General features: G+C 36.8%; 1 long non-coding RNA gene and 1 other non-coding gene across 3 annotated transcripts in view; one reads left to right on the top strand and one right to left on the bottom strand.

Moving 5' to 3' along the window:
- LOC129489498 (uncharacterized) overlaps nucleotides 1-15,567 on the bottom strand; it is a 296,391-nt gene that overhangs the window by 271,843 nt on the left and 8,981 nt on the right. The window lies entirely within an intron of this gene.
- On the top strand, nucleotides 1,027-1,129 carry LOC129490828 (U6 spliceosomal RNA). Its single transcript, XR_008660321.1, has one exon. It is a non-coding gene; the product is annotated as a U6 spliceosomal RNA (small nuclear RNA).

Consider the following 15,567-nt stretch of genomic DNA (forward strand, 5'->3'; position numbering starts at 1 on the left):
ATACAAAAGTTTGATTTCACAAATTTGTCATTGATCTTCCCTGTAACTGGCTCTGTTCCATCATTAGCCAGTCATAACATCAGTCTATGTGACACCAAACATCCAGCCAATTCAGCCATAATCAAAACTCCAGTTAACCAGCCAGCTGTTGTCTGTACATAATGCCAAGCAATCAACTGGACTAACTTCATGCCTGGGTGGATGGGAAAGACCAGATGTTTCAGCATTATGTAAATGCTAAGTGCCAATTGAAAACAGGAGTGTTCACTGTCATTTTGCATACAGTCTTAGAATGAGCACTTGCACTTTTCTCCTACCAAGATCTCAGAGATATGCATACACAAACACAGGTACATATGCACACTGAAAATGCCTGGGTGCGTGTGGGCATGTAAGAACATGTCAAAGGTGCAGGGGCAGTAAGTTAATTCATATAATCTCAACTTTATAAAATGTACTCAATGAGCCTGTCCCTGCCAGTCTGTGCTCTTCCCTGCCTTGCCCTGCTCTGCTCTCCATCTCAGGGAACGACTCTTCCAGGCTCTTTTGCCCTCTGGCTTCAGCATATGGCAGGCACAGCTAGAAGATGAAGGGCACATGGAAGGGCACGACAAACAAATTTTCTCCCTTCTCTCTCTGTCTCCTTTGATGTCTCCAGAAGCTGCACCTCCTTCCAGGTTATCTTTCTGTCCACAGTTCTGGTTCCCATCCAAAAGCCCTATTTCTGGTCCCTAAACTCCCTCTCCATCATCTGCAAAATCTATTTCCTGGACTAAATTTCATTTACTGAAAGACCTAGAGTGACTTATTTTTCTGGCTGGACCCTGACTGATGCACAGGATAATCTGGCAAAGTAAGGTACTTCTCATCCTGGGGTTTCAAGGGCAGCATGAGGCCTATTAAAGAGCAGCTCAAATGCTGAGCCAATGAAGGATGTGAGCATAGCTCTTCTCCTCCTCTTCCTTCCTTCTCCCTATCAAGTCTTTTAACTAGTAGGAAAATAAACAAGTAAAAGTGATTTAGTTCTTGCTTTGGCAACACATATTCTAAAATTGGAACAATACAGAGAAGATCAGCATGCCCATGTGCAAGAATGACATGCAAATCTGTGAACGCACTATTTATTTTTTTACTATCCATGTATCTTATAAAATCATGTTGTATACCTTAAATATACACAATAGAATTTATTTTTTAAGTGATTTATCAAACACAACTCCCACTGTTTCCTCCAGTGATTCCTATGAGACAGAACCCCCAAATCAAATGTTTGGAACACTTTCCAAAATCAGCAAGCAATCCTGTCTTCCTGCCTCCACTCTATATGTCTGCCAATGGACAATGTAAAATGATTTTATCATTTCTTCTTTTGTGGGCTAGGAGGCAGCAACTTCTTCACATAGACCTCTAAACAGTAACTCAGAGTTGATAGTTTTTCAATTTTAAGTCAAAAGTCATTTCAAAAGTCTTATTTATAAGTTTAACACATTGTTATATCTTTTGAAAACAATCTTGTATCAATTTTGTCATAAGTTTCATCAGACCATTTTAACAAATTACATTTACACATTCCCTTAGCATTCACACTGACGAGGACAAAAGAAAACAGGAACATCAAGGTAAAGTAGATTTCACTGAATGTAGGAGAAATCATTAACATGGAAGAAAGCAAATGGAATGAATTCCCTATACATATGTTTTCTGAGTACTTAGGTACAGGCTCTGTGCTGTTTACTTACAATACACGAGTCCAAAAATGATAGTTCCTGCTTAAGAAAGGAGCTCACACCTGTGAACTGAGAAGTGCACTTTATAAAACCATCATTTCTTTGTCGGTAACTGATCTGTCTTGTAAAATAGCATGAAATACAGCTAAAAATAAAGGGGACAAAACCATACTCACCCCTAATTCTGGCATACAGTCAACTATCATTAACATATTGGTGTATATTATTCCAGACTCTTCTCTATGCATGCAAATAATACGAATATTTGTATATATTTATATTTCACATAAATTGGAGCATGTTATTCCAACTGTTTTATATTAGCAATATTTTATGAACATTTTCCCATATTAACATACATTCTACCTAATATTTTTTATACTATATCTTATTGTATGGAATGTGTATATGTCTTATTACTAGTAATCTAGATAGTGTCCAATGTATCTGAATTATAAATAATATTGCAATGTTATTTGTACAAGTGCAAAACTATATGTGCAAGGTTACACTGCACCAAGAGCAGAAGTATATATGCAAGGTTACTATATGTGTGAAACTATATGTGCATAGTTTTACACTTGTACCAACATTTTTATACAAGTTGCTTATAAATAGTTAGAACCCTAGATCTCCTCCCCATTCCTGTTGCTGGAAATTGACTCATCACTTCTCAGAAAGGAAACTGGGAATTTATTCTCTGGAAGAGGGTAACAGATAAAGTCCTTGGACTGGGGATTGACTGGGCATAGTTGAATGTGTGGTACCAGACCTCACACAGGAGACTTAAGTAACAATAATCATACTAGAGATGGAATAATGAGGCCCCTAACTTCTTCCCCTACAAAGCTTCCAGAATACTGGCAGCCAGACCTTCACCCTCCTGGAAAGAGAATGGAGAAATATTCACTGCAGAACTTGACCAACCCAAGAAAAAAGACTTACATATACTGGCATCAGCATTTCACCAAAAAATGCCCACTCAAATCACCCTACAATTGAGCTCAATACTCACAAGACCCCAAATAGGACACTAATATTAATCAAGAACCAGCAACCAAGGATTACCAGATAGCTGAAGAAATATTGTAACATGGGAGATGTGACCAAAAAGAGAGTAGAGGAGGGAGATTTTTAAAAGGAAACAAATTTTCTGCAGAGAGAGTCATATTAAAATACCCTCAGAGAATACTCTCAGAGAAAATAAGAGAAAAACAAACAGGATATTACCAAATAGGAATATTCTGAAAGGAAAACAGAGTCCTTGAAACTTAAAAGTGATTACATAATCAAAATTTCATATATGAAGTCAATTTAATGTGGAAAAAGCATTCTTTTCTATAAATGGTGCTGAGATAACTGGATATCCTCACGCAAAAGAATAAAGTTTGATCCCTATCTCACACCATACACAAAAATTAACTCAAAATGGATCAGACACTGAAATGTAAGAGCAAAAACTATAAAACCCTTGGAAGAAAATATAGCAGCAAATCTTTATGACCTTAGATAATGGTTTCTTTTTTAAAAATTGATATATCATACTTGTACGTATTTTGAGGGTACATATGGTATTTTGATAGATGTATACAATGCGTAATGATCAAATCAGGGTAATTGGGACACCCATTATGTCAAATATTTATCTTTTCCTTGTGTTTGGAACATTTTAGTTCTTCTCCTCTAGCTTTTCTTTTGAAATAGACAGTAAATTGTTAATAGCTATAATTTCCCTACTACTCTATTGATTTTTATAACTCATTCCTTCTACCCAACTGTATTTTTGTAGCCATTAACAAACTTCCCTTCATCCTCCTCCTCTTCTCCTCCCAGATTCTGATAACCACCATTCTACTCTCTATCTCCACGGGCTCCACTTTTGTAGTTCCCACCCCTTGTGTTAGTGTGCCCTGGACATGGGACATGGGACATGGTGTCAAAAGAGATTATTTTGGAGCTTTACAATTTAATGGCTGTGCTCCTGGATTTCAGAGTTGCTTGAGGCCTGTAGCCCCTCTCTTCTGGCTGATTTCTCCCTTTTGGAACAGGAATGATAACCCAATGCCTGTACCCTCATTGTATCTTGGAAGTAAATAACTTGTTTTGATTGCTCAGGTTCATAGGTGGAAGCAAATGAGTCTCAGATGAGATTTTGAACCTGGACTTGGGACTTTTGAGTTAATGCTGGAATGAGTTAAGATGCTGGAGAACTATTGGGAAGGTATAATTGTATTTTGCAATTAGAGAAGGACATGAGATTTGGGACCAGGAGCAGGATGATATAGTTTGAGTATTTGTCCCCACCTGTATTAGCCCGTTTTCATGCTGCTGATAAAGACACACCTGAGGGAAGAAAAAGAAGTTTAGGAAGAAAAAGAAGTTTAATTGAACCTACAGTTCCACATGGCTAGGGAGGCCTCAGACTTATAGCAGGAGGTGAAAGGCACTTCTTACATAGCAGTGGCAAGAGAAAATGAGAAGGAGCAAAAGCTGAAACTCCTGACAAACCCATCAGATCTCATGAGACTTATTAACTATAACAAGAATAGCATGGAAAAGACCGGCCCCCATGATTCAATTACCTCCCTCTGGATCCGTCCCACAACACGTGGGAATTCTGAGAGATACAATTCAAGTTGAAATTTGGATGGGGACACAGCCAAACCATACCACTACCCAAATCTCATGTTGAAATATAATCCCCATGATGGAGGTGGGGCCTGGTGAGTGGTGACTGGATCATGGGAGTGGATCCCCAAGGCTTGGTGCTATCCTCACAATAGTGAGTTCTCATGAGATCTGTTCGTTTAAAAGTGTGTGACACCTCTCCCCACCCCTCTTGCTCCTGCTTTTGCTATGTGACGTGCCTGCTTCCACTTTGCCTTCTACCATGAGTAAAAGTTCCTTGAGGCCTCCCCAGAAGCTGAGCAAGTGCCAGCACCACACTTCCTATACAGCCTGCAGAACCATAAGCCAATTAAACTTCTTTTCTTTATAAATTACCTAGTCTCAGGTATTTCTTTATACCAATGCAAGATTGATCTAATACAGCAATAAAACAAATAACTGATTTTAATATGGGCAAAGGGTCTGAACAGATATTTTTCAAAAGGAGTCATACAAATGACCAGTAAGTACATGAAAAAATGCTTAGTATCACTAATCATTAGAGAAATGCAAATTAAGACCACAATGAGATATTACCTCTTACCTGTTAGAATAGCTTTTATTCAAAAGATGAACGATAAGTGTTGGCAAGGATGTGCAAAAAGAGAACTCTTCTACATTGCTGGTGAGAATGTGAATTAGTAGAGGCATTACAAAAAAAACAGCATGGATGTTCCTCAAAAAACTAAAACTAGAACTACCATATACTCCAGCAACCTCACTTCCTGGGTATATAGTCAAAGGAATTGAAATCAACATGTTGAAGGGATCTCTGCACTCCCACATTCATTCCAGCATTACTCACAACAGCCAAGATATGAAATCGACCTAAGTATCCGTTAGTAATGAATAGGTAAAGAAAATGTGGTATGTGTACACAATGAAATACTATTCAGCCTTTTTTAAAAAAGGAAATGCTATCATTTGTGACAACAGAGATGAACCTGGAGGACATTATGCTAAGTGAAATAAGTCAGGTATAGACAGACATGTGGATATGTGGAACCTAAAAATGTGGAACTCATAGAAGTAGAGAGTAGAATGATGGTTACCACAGATTGGGAGATTGAGAGAAGGGAATGTGGAGTTGCTGGTCAAAGGGTACAAAGTTTCGGACAGACAGGAGAAATAAATGTTGAGATCTATTGCACAGCAGGTGACTACAGTTAATAAAAATGTATTGCATATTTCAAAATAACAGAGTAAATTTCAAATATCTCACTGTAAAAAACAATAGGTAAGTAAGGTGATGGCTAGGCCAATGAACTTGATTTAGTCATTTCACATTGAATACATATATCAAAACATTACATAATAGCCCACAAATGTATATAATTATGATTTTTCAAGTAAAAATAATATTTAAAAATAAAAATATATTTTTGAAGAAAAATAAATAAACAGAAGTAGATAGTAATGATGATTGTACAACAAACATTGAATTATACAACTTAAAATGGTGAATTTCATGGTATGTGAATTATAGCTCAATAAAGTTTCTATTAAAAAAATAAAATCACCTACAGGGTTAATAAGAAAAGAGAAGGAGGTCTAGGATTAAATTCTTGGCACATTATTAAATTACCTGTTATCTAGAAGTTCAGCAGAGGAAGATAAGCCAGCAAAAGACACTGAGCATGACCAACCAGTAAAGTAGAAGAAACAACCAGAAGACTGTGGTGTCACTGAGGCTGAAGAAGAAAGTGTGTCAAAAGAGGTATGCAGTGGTCACCACTGTCAAATGCTGCAGCACAACTGAGTAAGAGGAGATAATAAATTGACTGCTGGATTTCACAAGTAATGCCAATAGCAGAATAATATACTTAACTTGCCTTTATGATCCCTATAAATCTACTTTGTTATTTCAAATTACCAACAATTATTGAAAAGCATAGCAAAAAATGATGTTTATAATATGTCACCTTTTTAAAATTTGTAATTTGTGGGAATTTCTTAGCCTAAATAGATATTCGTTTCATACCTAAACAAAACAAAGCAAACCTTAATAGAAGCGCTGGAATAAAAAATTGAGCACATATTCCAAAAATAAGACAAAAAGTCAAAATATGGAAAACAGGAAAGAAAAACATTAGAATAACAATACAACTCCTATATGAATAATAGGAGTTCAGAGACAAATACAAATGGAGAGAAGAAAATCATCAAAGAAAGAATCCATGAAAATTTTATAGAGTTGACGGACATGAGTTTCCAGATTGAAAGGATCCAGTGAGTACTAAGCATAAAGAAGGAAATTAGGCCTACACCAAATGCCATCACCATGAAATTGTAAAACACTTGGTCAGGGGCAGGGTGAGTAGGAACTAGACAATCCAGTAAGAGTCCAGAGAGGCCGGGCATGGTGGCTCATGCCTGTAATCCCAGCACTTTGGGAGGCCAAGATGGGAAGACCGCTTGAGCCCAGCAGTTTGAGACCAGTTTGGGGCAACAAAGGGAGACCCCATCTCTAAAAAAAATTATTAATGATAATTAAAATAATAAAATTTAAGAGTCCAGAAAGAAGTTTAAAGGGAAGGAATTTCAAACAAAGTTTCAAGAATCACAATGGCAGAGATTTCTCTAATTCCAATCTGAAATCAGAGAACAATAGAAATATGCTTTCAAAATTTTTATGGAAAATTATTTGCAACCTAGAATTCTATATGCAGTAAAAATTAAAATCATATGTGAAGGTAGAATATGGACATTTTCAGAAGTACATAAATGTCAAAAATTTTACTTCTTATGCAAGCCTTCTCAAGAAGCTAGTGGAGAGTGTGCTTCTCCAACACAAGAGTAAGAAGAAGGAAGATACGAAATTTGGGAAACAAGCATATGATATAGGAAAGAGAAACCTCATGAAGAAAGATCCCACAACTGCACACCAGACCTAGAAAACAACTAATCTAAGTTTGGAGCAGGTCAAAAGTGTCAGGAGAGATTTCTTCAAGACAGTGAATGTGACAAAATACCTAATGTGTCCAAAAGTTTTGAGATGTTTCCACAATTGAGAAAGAGTTTGGTCGAAGAAAATGATATGATTATAGAAAACTAAAGGAAGAAATGACAGTAAAACCAGGACCTCATTAACTTCAAGGAGAACAAAATATTGTCAAGAGAAAAAAAGATCATGGTATGCTACCTAGCTCATTTATGAGCAATTACATAGTCATAGAAATATGAACCCTGATTACTAGTCTAATCAAATTGTCATATAGCTATCTTGGGAGGTAGGTGGGACCTGAAGTGGACCAAATGTGATAGAAGAAAGAAGTTGAAAAGAGTTAAATCCTCATCCTCCAGAGCAGTAAGTTAAAACACAATGCTCAAAATACTTTCCAGTTAAATGTCTCTTTCAATTGGCTTTGTAAATGCTCACACTTTCCCTTTACTTCTGTTGTCTATAACACATGGTAAATCAATCAGTTAATTGTTGATTTGAAGATAGGTAATAAATTGAAAGTCAGAAAATATAAAAATATTTAACCTTAATTTTATGTAAGAGTTCCTCAGAAGTAGTTTTGGAATGAAAAAAATAGTTTGAAAGTACATATTAAAATTTAGAATTATTTTTTGCAACTCAGCTAATGGTATTATCTTGACAGAAAAACTATTCTCTAATAAAATATACAGCATAAGAGAATGTAAGCTTTGAATATAATTGAAAAGAACAAATTATTTGCTTAAGATATGCAGAATTGTCCCATAAATCCACAGGAATTGGCCATCTGGTTTGTCTCCGTTACGTATCTATTGACTCAAATTATGTCATCTGACTATTCTTGGGGGCAGTCAAGTAAAGTAAATAGAGGGAAACAAGTCAGTACAAAAACCATTGAAAATCTCACTGTTCTTTCCATTCATGAGCGTTTGTTTTAACTTGACATACTATAATGTCGCCACGTTTACCTATGTGCAAGCCTAGAATCGAGCACTAAATCATTAGGACCAGTTCAGAATAGGACTACAGTGTCTCAGCCTTTATGATGGAATTTGAAGTGCGATGACCATTTGAGTCATTTCTGTTTCTACATCCTTGAATCCTTTGGAAATTCTTAACTGTTATCTTTCACTGTCTCGTAGCTTTCCATTTTTCCCCTTAGCAAATGAAAAGTCTGCAGAAATTTGAGAGAAAGAGAAGATACAAGCCTAATCAAAGGAAGATTGATTACTTTCCTGATATTCTGTAAATCTTGACATTCTGTAAAAGGAATGATAGCATCTTAAAGAGCTAAAAAGCTTTCCTTATTCATTCATTTTTAATATAAACCTGTAATTGGATCATTTGGTTTTAACAGGTTCTTTGATTTAGAGAACCATACTCATTATAATTGGTATTTATAAATTCATGTCAAAGAGAAATGTATTAAGAATTGTGGTTAAATTTGAAATTGGCCAATATAAGAAATTTTTTCTATTAATCCTGAGATATATTTCTTCATAACAGTTTTTAAATAACTTAATGCTAAGATACTGCAACTGGAAATTTTAACCATTTTTAAAAGATAGTTAAAACTGCCATAAAACAGAAAAATCTTCCCAATATATTATTCCAGGCCACAATGGGAAACCATAGCACAGCCTGAAAAGGCAATGAATTTACATATTATTGCCTAGAAAAGTATCTCTAAGTGCACAATAATAGAGAGTAATTTTATTTGAAAACTCAAAACACCTTAAAAGACCAATAAAATGTTAAAATTATAATCCCTTATAGAGATTGAAGCTACACACATATTCCTGTGTGTACCTTTATATCATTTCTGAATATTATTATTCTGCTCATAAAAGTGCTGTACTTTTTCTAAGGGAGATTATATACTAAATTCTTCATGGAATCTTTGGGAATTTGTGCCCACGCTAAAGCAATACACCAAAGCAGAATTCTAGAAGAAGCTGCTTTTAAACAAAAATGAATTGAAAGACAATAATGTATTTATCTATTAGGAAGTTAAATATATAATCTCTTAATTTGAAGTCAGAAGATTAAAGTTGCCTTTTCATTTACCTATACCACTACCCAAACCATTAAGGCTTATGAGCTCTACTTCGGCCTTTCTGGTCAACTGTCTGCCAGAAAGCAATGTAATTACCTCTTTGAACTTTAACTACTGCATCAAAAATAATGAGAACAATACTTTCTAAAACTCTATGACTTTACAGAGTCTCTAGAAGACTCTGTATTTCATGATGTTGCTTCAGCATAGTTGATTCAAAATTCAAATAGCTTTCCAATTCTGCAGCTCTTTGTGATCGTTTTATTTATTATTACCTGGGAATTACTGGAGTATTCATATATGCACTGATCGTATTATTAATTTAATGGCTATTCTCTTTTATCACAAACTCTGGAGTATTCTATTAGTCTTTAGGAATAGGATGTCATGAAGTAAGAAACTGGCTCCATCTCCATGGACACTTACGTTTCAAGTCAAAATAGAGTTAAAAGGAACCCCATCACACGCTGTAAGCAACCAGAAAAAATCAGACAAAACATAGGAAACACTGGTTTAGAGGCATTTGAAAAGAGGCATTATAAGACTGTGATCCTTGAGAGAAAGAAACCAGATGATGAGATGTTAACCTGCACCATCTTACTTCCTGTAGGCAGTTTCCAGGCAACAGCACAGAGTTAGGCAGTCTTTTTAAGCTGAAGAAAGAGAGATTAGAATTCAGGGATATTACGAAAGGTGGAGTTCGTGGGGCATGGTAGCACAGACGAAGGGGATGCACAAAAAAGGAACTCTGGAGATCTGCAATGGGGTCTGGAGGAGGCTTTGCCTAAGTACTGATCTGTGCATGCATGAGAGGAAATGACTCAAGCTTGGGAAAGAACCACAAGAAAGGAGTAGTCAGAAATATTCCTGCAGCTCACAAAGGGCTAGGAATTGTTCATGTTCCCACCAGCCAAGATGAAACAATAACAACAGCAACAAAATTTTAAAAACCAAAAACCAAATATATAAGGTATTGAGTAAAAGCTTGAGAATGGTATTAGATTCCAAAGCACTATATAATTAAATGGCCAAAAACTAATGATAAAAAGAAAATCTTAAGATCAGCCATAAAAATAAGATACATTGTGACACACTGCAAACAAAGCAATAAAGAGAAGAATGATAGCAGACTTCTATCATAAACTATGCAAGCCAGATGTATTGAGAGGGGGAAATATTGTCTACCTACATTTCCTTATCAAGAAAGACATATTTCCAATGTGAAGAATGAATGTACATTTCTGGAAGAACAAAATGAAGAGAATTCATCACCAAAAGAATTGCACTCCAACAATGCTAAAGGAAGTTCTTTAGGCAGAGCTAAAATAACACCAGGTGGAAAATTACATCTACACAAAGGATTAAAGAAAGCCAGAAATGGTAAGTATGTAGGGGAATGTAAAAAAACAGTTTTCTCATTTTACAAAATATCATCAAAATATAATTGACTGTTTAAAGCAAAAATGAGAGCAGTGTAGCATGGGATCCACAGCAAACACGGAAGTAAAATACATGAGAACAGCAGCCATCAGGATAAAGAGATGGAAGCACCCTGTTGTGAGATTCTTATACTACATGTGAAGAGGTATAAGGTAGATTGGGATAAGTTTTTTCTAACGAAAATTATTTGTATTACTTTTACCTCAATATGTGACTTTTTAAAAAATTTTAGGTTTTAGGTACACTTGCAGGTTTGTTACTTAGGTAAATTGCATGTCACAGGGTTTGGTGTACAGATTATTTCATCATCCAGGTAATAAGCATAATGCCTGATAGGTAGTTTTTGGATCTTCACCCTCCTCCCATCCTCCACCCTCAAATAGACCCTGGTGTCTGTTGTTCCCTTATTTGTGTCCATACCCAATATTTAGCTCCCACTTATAAGTGAGAACATGCAGTATTTGGTTTTCTGTTTGGGTAACGGCCTCCAGCTTCATTCATGTTGCTGCAAAGGACATGATCTTGTACTTTTTTATGGCTGCATAGTATTCAATGGTGTATATGTACCACAGTTTCTTTATCTAGTCTACCATTGATGGGCATTTAAGTTGATTCCATCTCTTTACTATTGTGAATAGTGCTGCGATGAACTTATGTGTGCATGTGTCTTTATGGTAGAATGATTCATATTCCTTTTAGTATATACCCAATAATGGAATTGCTGGATAAAATCTTAATTCTGTTTTAAGTTCTTTGAGAAATTGCCAAACTGCTTTCTACAATGGCTGAACTAATTTACATTCCCCCCAGCAGTGTATAAGTTTTCCCTTTTCTCCACAATCTCGCCTGCTAGACTGTGATTAAAGTCCTTCGCTCTTCCGCTGAAAGGAAACTCCAGGTGATTTGGCATTTGATTAAAATTATTAGGCCACCATAGGTATATCTCTGAGAATGTTCTGCGAAGAGATTAGAATTTGAGTCTATGAACTGAGTGGGGAAGATCCACCCTCAATGTGGGCAGACACCTTCCAATTGGCTGGGGGCCCAGATGGAATAAAAGGGTGGAGAAAGGGCAAAATCTTGCTGTGTCTTCTAAAGCTAGGATACCCTCCTGCTGCTCTTGAATGTTACAACTCCCCTTCTCAGCTTTTGGACTCTGGGAAACACACCAGCAACCCCCAGGCTCCCAGGTTTTTGGCCTTGGACTGAGAGTTATGGTATTGGCTTCCTTGGTTCTGAAGCCTTCACACTTCGCAGTGAGCCATGCTATCAGTTGCCCAGGTTCTCTAGCTTGCAGATGCCTATCATGGGACTTCTCAGCCTCCATAATCAACTGAGCTAATTCATATATCTCATCAGTTCTGCCTCTCTGGAAAACCATGACTAAAACACCTATTGATTACTTATAATATGCCAGAAATGTTCTAAGTAATTTGTATATATTAAGTCATTTAATTATCATAGTTCCAATTAGATAGGCACTATTATTAAACCCATTCTACAGATATAGTCCTAAGGCACTTGCCCAATGTAGATATAAGATGCTTTAGGAGTTCAGAAACAGGAGAAGGAGAAATTCAGGACCAAGAGGAGCAATGAGGACTGTATTAGCCTAGAGAAGTTGTCATGGAAGGTATAAGACTTGAGCTAGCTCTTGCAAAGGTATATGCTAATGACTACCAGGTTTGTCACACCAAATGTCACAATCTAATATTATCAAAGATCTAGTACTTCAGCAGAGTAGTTGTCATCAATTCCTCAGATCTCTCAACATTTATTAAATACCTATTATGTTTTAGCCTCCGCAATCAAAGAGATAAACAAAAAATGGCTATCTATTGAAAATGTATATATAATACTCACCACATTACTAGATGTCACTGGGATACAGCCCCTACTTTTGAAAAGCCTGTAACCTAGTTGGTCGTGTGTGTGTGTGCATGTGTGTGTATATGTACACGTGTGCAAACTAAAAAGCAACTGAGACAAGGTTATAATCATGAGCCAAACTGAGCAATGCTCTATGATTCAGGAAAGCAGATTACTGTGAATTACCCAGATAGCTTCACGGAGGAGATGGCTTGGAGCTGAATATTGAAAAAGCAGCCACATTTATGTAAGTAAAGGAAGCAGGAAGAATTTGCCAGCTGATGATAACAAGATGAGAAAGACTAAGGCAGGGATAAGCATAGTTGGTGTGACTAAGAGTGAATAATATTAAAAGATAGCTGAAAATAAAGTCACACATGTAAAGGGGGCAAGAGGGACACAAGTTGGACATTAAAATTAACTCAAATCCCAGATTGTTGTTGAGAATATATAGGCTTGATAATTTTCGTCCTCAAATTCTAACTAAATCATTCTGTTTTACTTATGCAGGAGAAAGGGCAGAAATATAAGAGAGAGTGCAGAGAATACTAAAAATAATAGAAAAAAATAAGGTTTCAAAGATCATCTGATATGTATGTAATTTCATTGGAATTCAGAAATATCAATAAAATTTAAAACAGAGAATGTTACCTGATCCAAGATCTTATTTTTAAGCCCAAATCTTCTGTAAGCAATTAACAAACAGGCATCACTGATCCCACTAAACATCATCAAACCATATAGAAAATGCGAACTTTATAACAAAGAGCAGCATGAATACTGATATCCCTATGGGCTGGTGACGTGCCTGCACTGCTCAAATGACAGGGCACTGGGCCTTCCATGCATCCAGGGGATATTCCCACTGTAATATGTCAGCAGATTTGCAAATGTTGTCAGTGACAGCAGCACACAGTCCAGGAATACATCCTTACCCCTGTGCTCAGCTCAGATCACCTCAGTGCAATGTCGCTCTGCCCTGCGGGGTCCCTCTAATGGCCCCAGCTGCCAATGAAACACCTTCATCATCTCTGTATCTAAAATTGGACGAAGGTATCAAGTTTGGCTGCCTGATGAGACTAATTAAGTACTTTGCAGAGGTGTGAAGAAGTAATCAGTCCTAGCTGGTGAGAAAAGAAAAAGAAAATATGACGGAAATCCCCAGAGGTGACTCTGACACAGTTCCTGTCTTTATTGATGATTCATAAGATCACAGCTGAAAGAACCTTCTACCATAAATCGAGGACCTGTGTTAACAGCAGGAAACGAAACATCATCTCACAACTCTTCCCCCACTAATTCAGCACGTCAACCCCGCATCCTAAAATCGTTACATTGCTGTATCCTGACACCTAGTGTCCAGAGAGGTGAGCCCAAAGGCAACATTTTTCTTTGGTCAAACTGTGGGACATGGCTCTCTCCCACATCAGGTTTCCTGGTGTGATTCCTCACTCTACTTCAGGGCATCCACGTGAAAGTGTCATTAAGAATTTACTTTAGTACAGTTAAACTCCCATTTTGTGGCCTACCCTTCTCAAGTACTTTGAAACTGCAAAGTGTTCCCCAGGACGACCCTTCTTTCTACTGAGCACACAGCAAACTCCCACCTTTCCTTCTTCCTCCTCTCCTTCAGTATCAGGATGTGGTCTTTCTTTATATAAAGTCTATTATATATTTTAATAGCATTATTTGCTACACCAAATATAATTGAAAAGAGAAAGCTGTACCAAAAATGCCTCAGAATTGTTCATAATAGCAACATGTAAGTGGCTTTCGAATTATTTCATTTTGGAGAGTCAACTCTTCCCTCCTTCTACTCCCACAACCACACAGTGAGACAGAGAAAGAGATGTTAATGAATAATCAAAAGTCAACAGAATAACAGAATATAAAAAAATAAAAAATAATCCCAAGGAGTAAGTATTTAAGTGACTCTATTTTATTCTAAGCAATCTTTAGAGATAAGCTGGAGCCGTTTCTAGAAAGGAAGTGTAAAAATTTTTGAAGATGTGAGCTTTCAGATAGCAATAATTTCTCTCAAGACCATTTTTAGATCTACATTACTGTCTTTGAGTCAGACTTTTTCCATACAGGCAAAATAGAAGATGTAAGCAATCAGATGAGATTGGTGAGTAGAAGATGCATGAACGTAGATAGCATTTGGTCTTGGAGTTAGATTTTCCAGTTTGCTGTGCAATACGTGGGACATAGTCATACTAAAAAATTATTCATTGTCCTCTCGGCCTTAGCACCATTTTCTTGAAAACCTCTGTGCCATAAGAGCCAAGTGGAGGAAGAAGCGAATGCGCAGGTTGAAGTGCAAAAGAAGAAAGATGAGTCAGATGTCCAAGTAAACCACTAGCTTCTTGCACCATGGAGGCCACAGGAGCAGAAACATGGAATGCTAGATGCTGGGGATGCTGGTACAAGTTGTAGGACTGCATGCTACTATCCAGAGCTTATCTCATGATCTAGAACTTCATCACCCTCTGATCGCCAATCACCTCTAAGACCCAAGTTGCTCATAACCAAAACTGCCCATTTTGGTCCTTTGCCCTGGACCTGTGATATTCTGGACTATTTCTGTGTTTACTTGTAGCTGAGTGTAACAACCATACAACAAATCATCTCTTCCGCTGTCTTAGCTGAAGAATTAAAAAGAAATCATTGTTTACATGAAATCAAACTTTATATCAAACTTACCTAGCTGTCCAGTATTTTCTCAGGCAATGCTATTCGGGATGGGGGAAAAAAAAAGACCTAACTAGGAAAAGTAACTAGGCTCCTAGTGAAACCTGAGTCATTTTTATGGAAATGGATGCTATAGTGGGGTTCCAAACATCAAATATAAAAGTGAAGGCCCAATG

The sequence above is a fragment of the Symphalangus syndactylus genome, chromosome 9 (genome assembly GCF_028878055.3).
Source record: "Symphalangus syndactylus isolate Jambi chromosome 9, NHGRI_mSymSyn1-v2.1_pri, whole genome shotgun sequence".
NCBI classification, from domain to species: Eukaryota; Metazoa; Chordata; class Mammalia; order Primates; family Hylobatidae; genus Symphalangus; species Symphalangus syndactylus.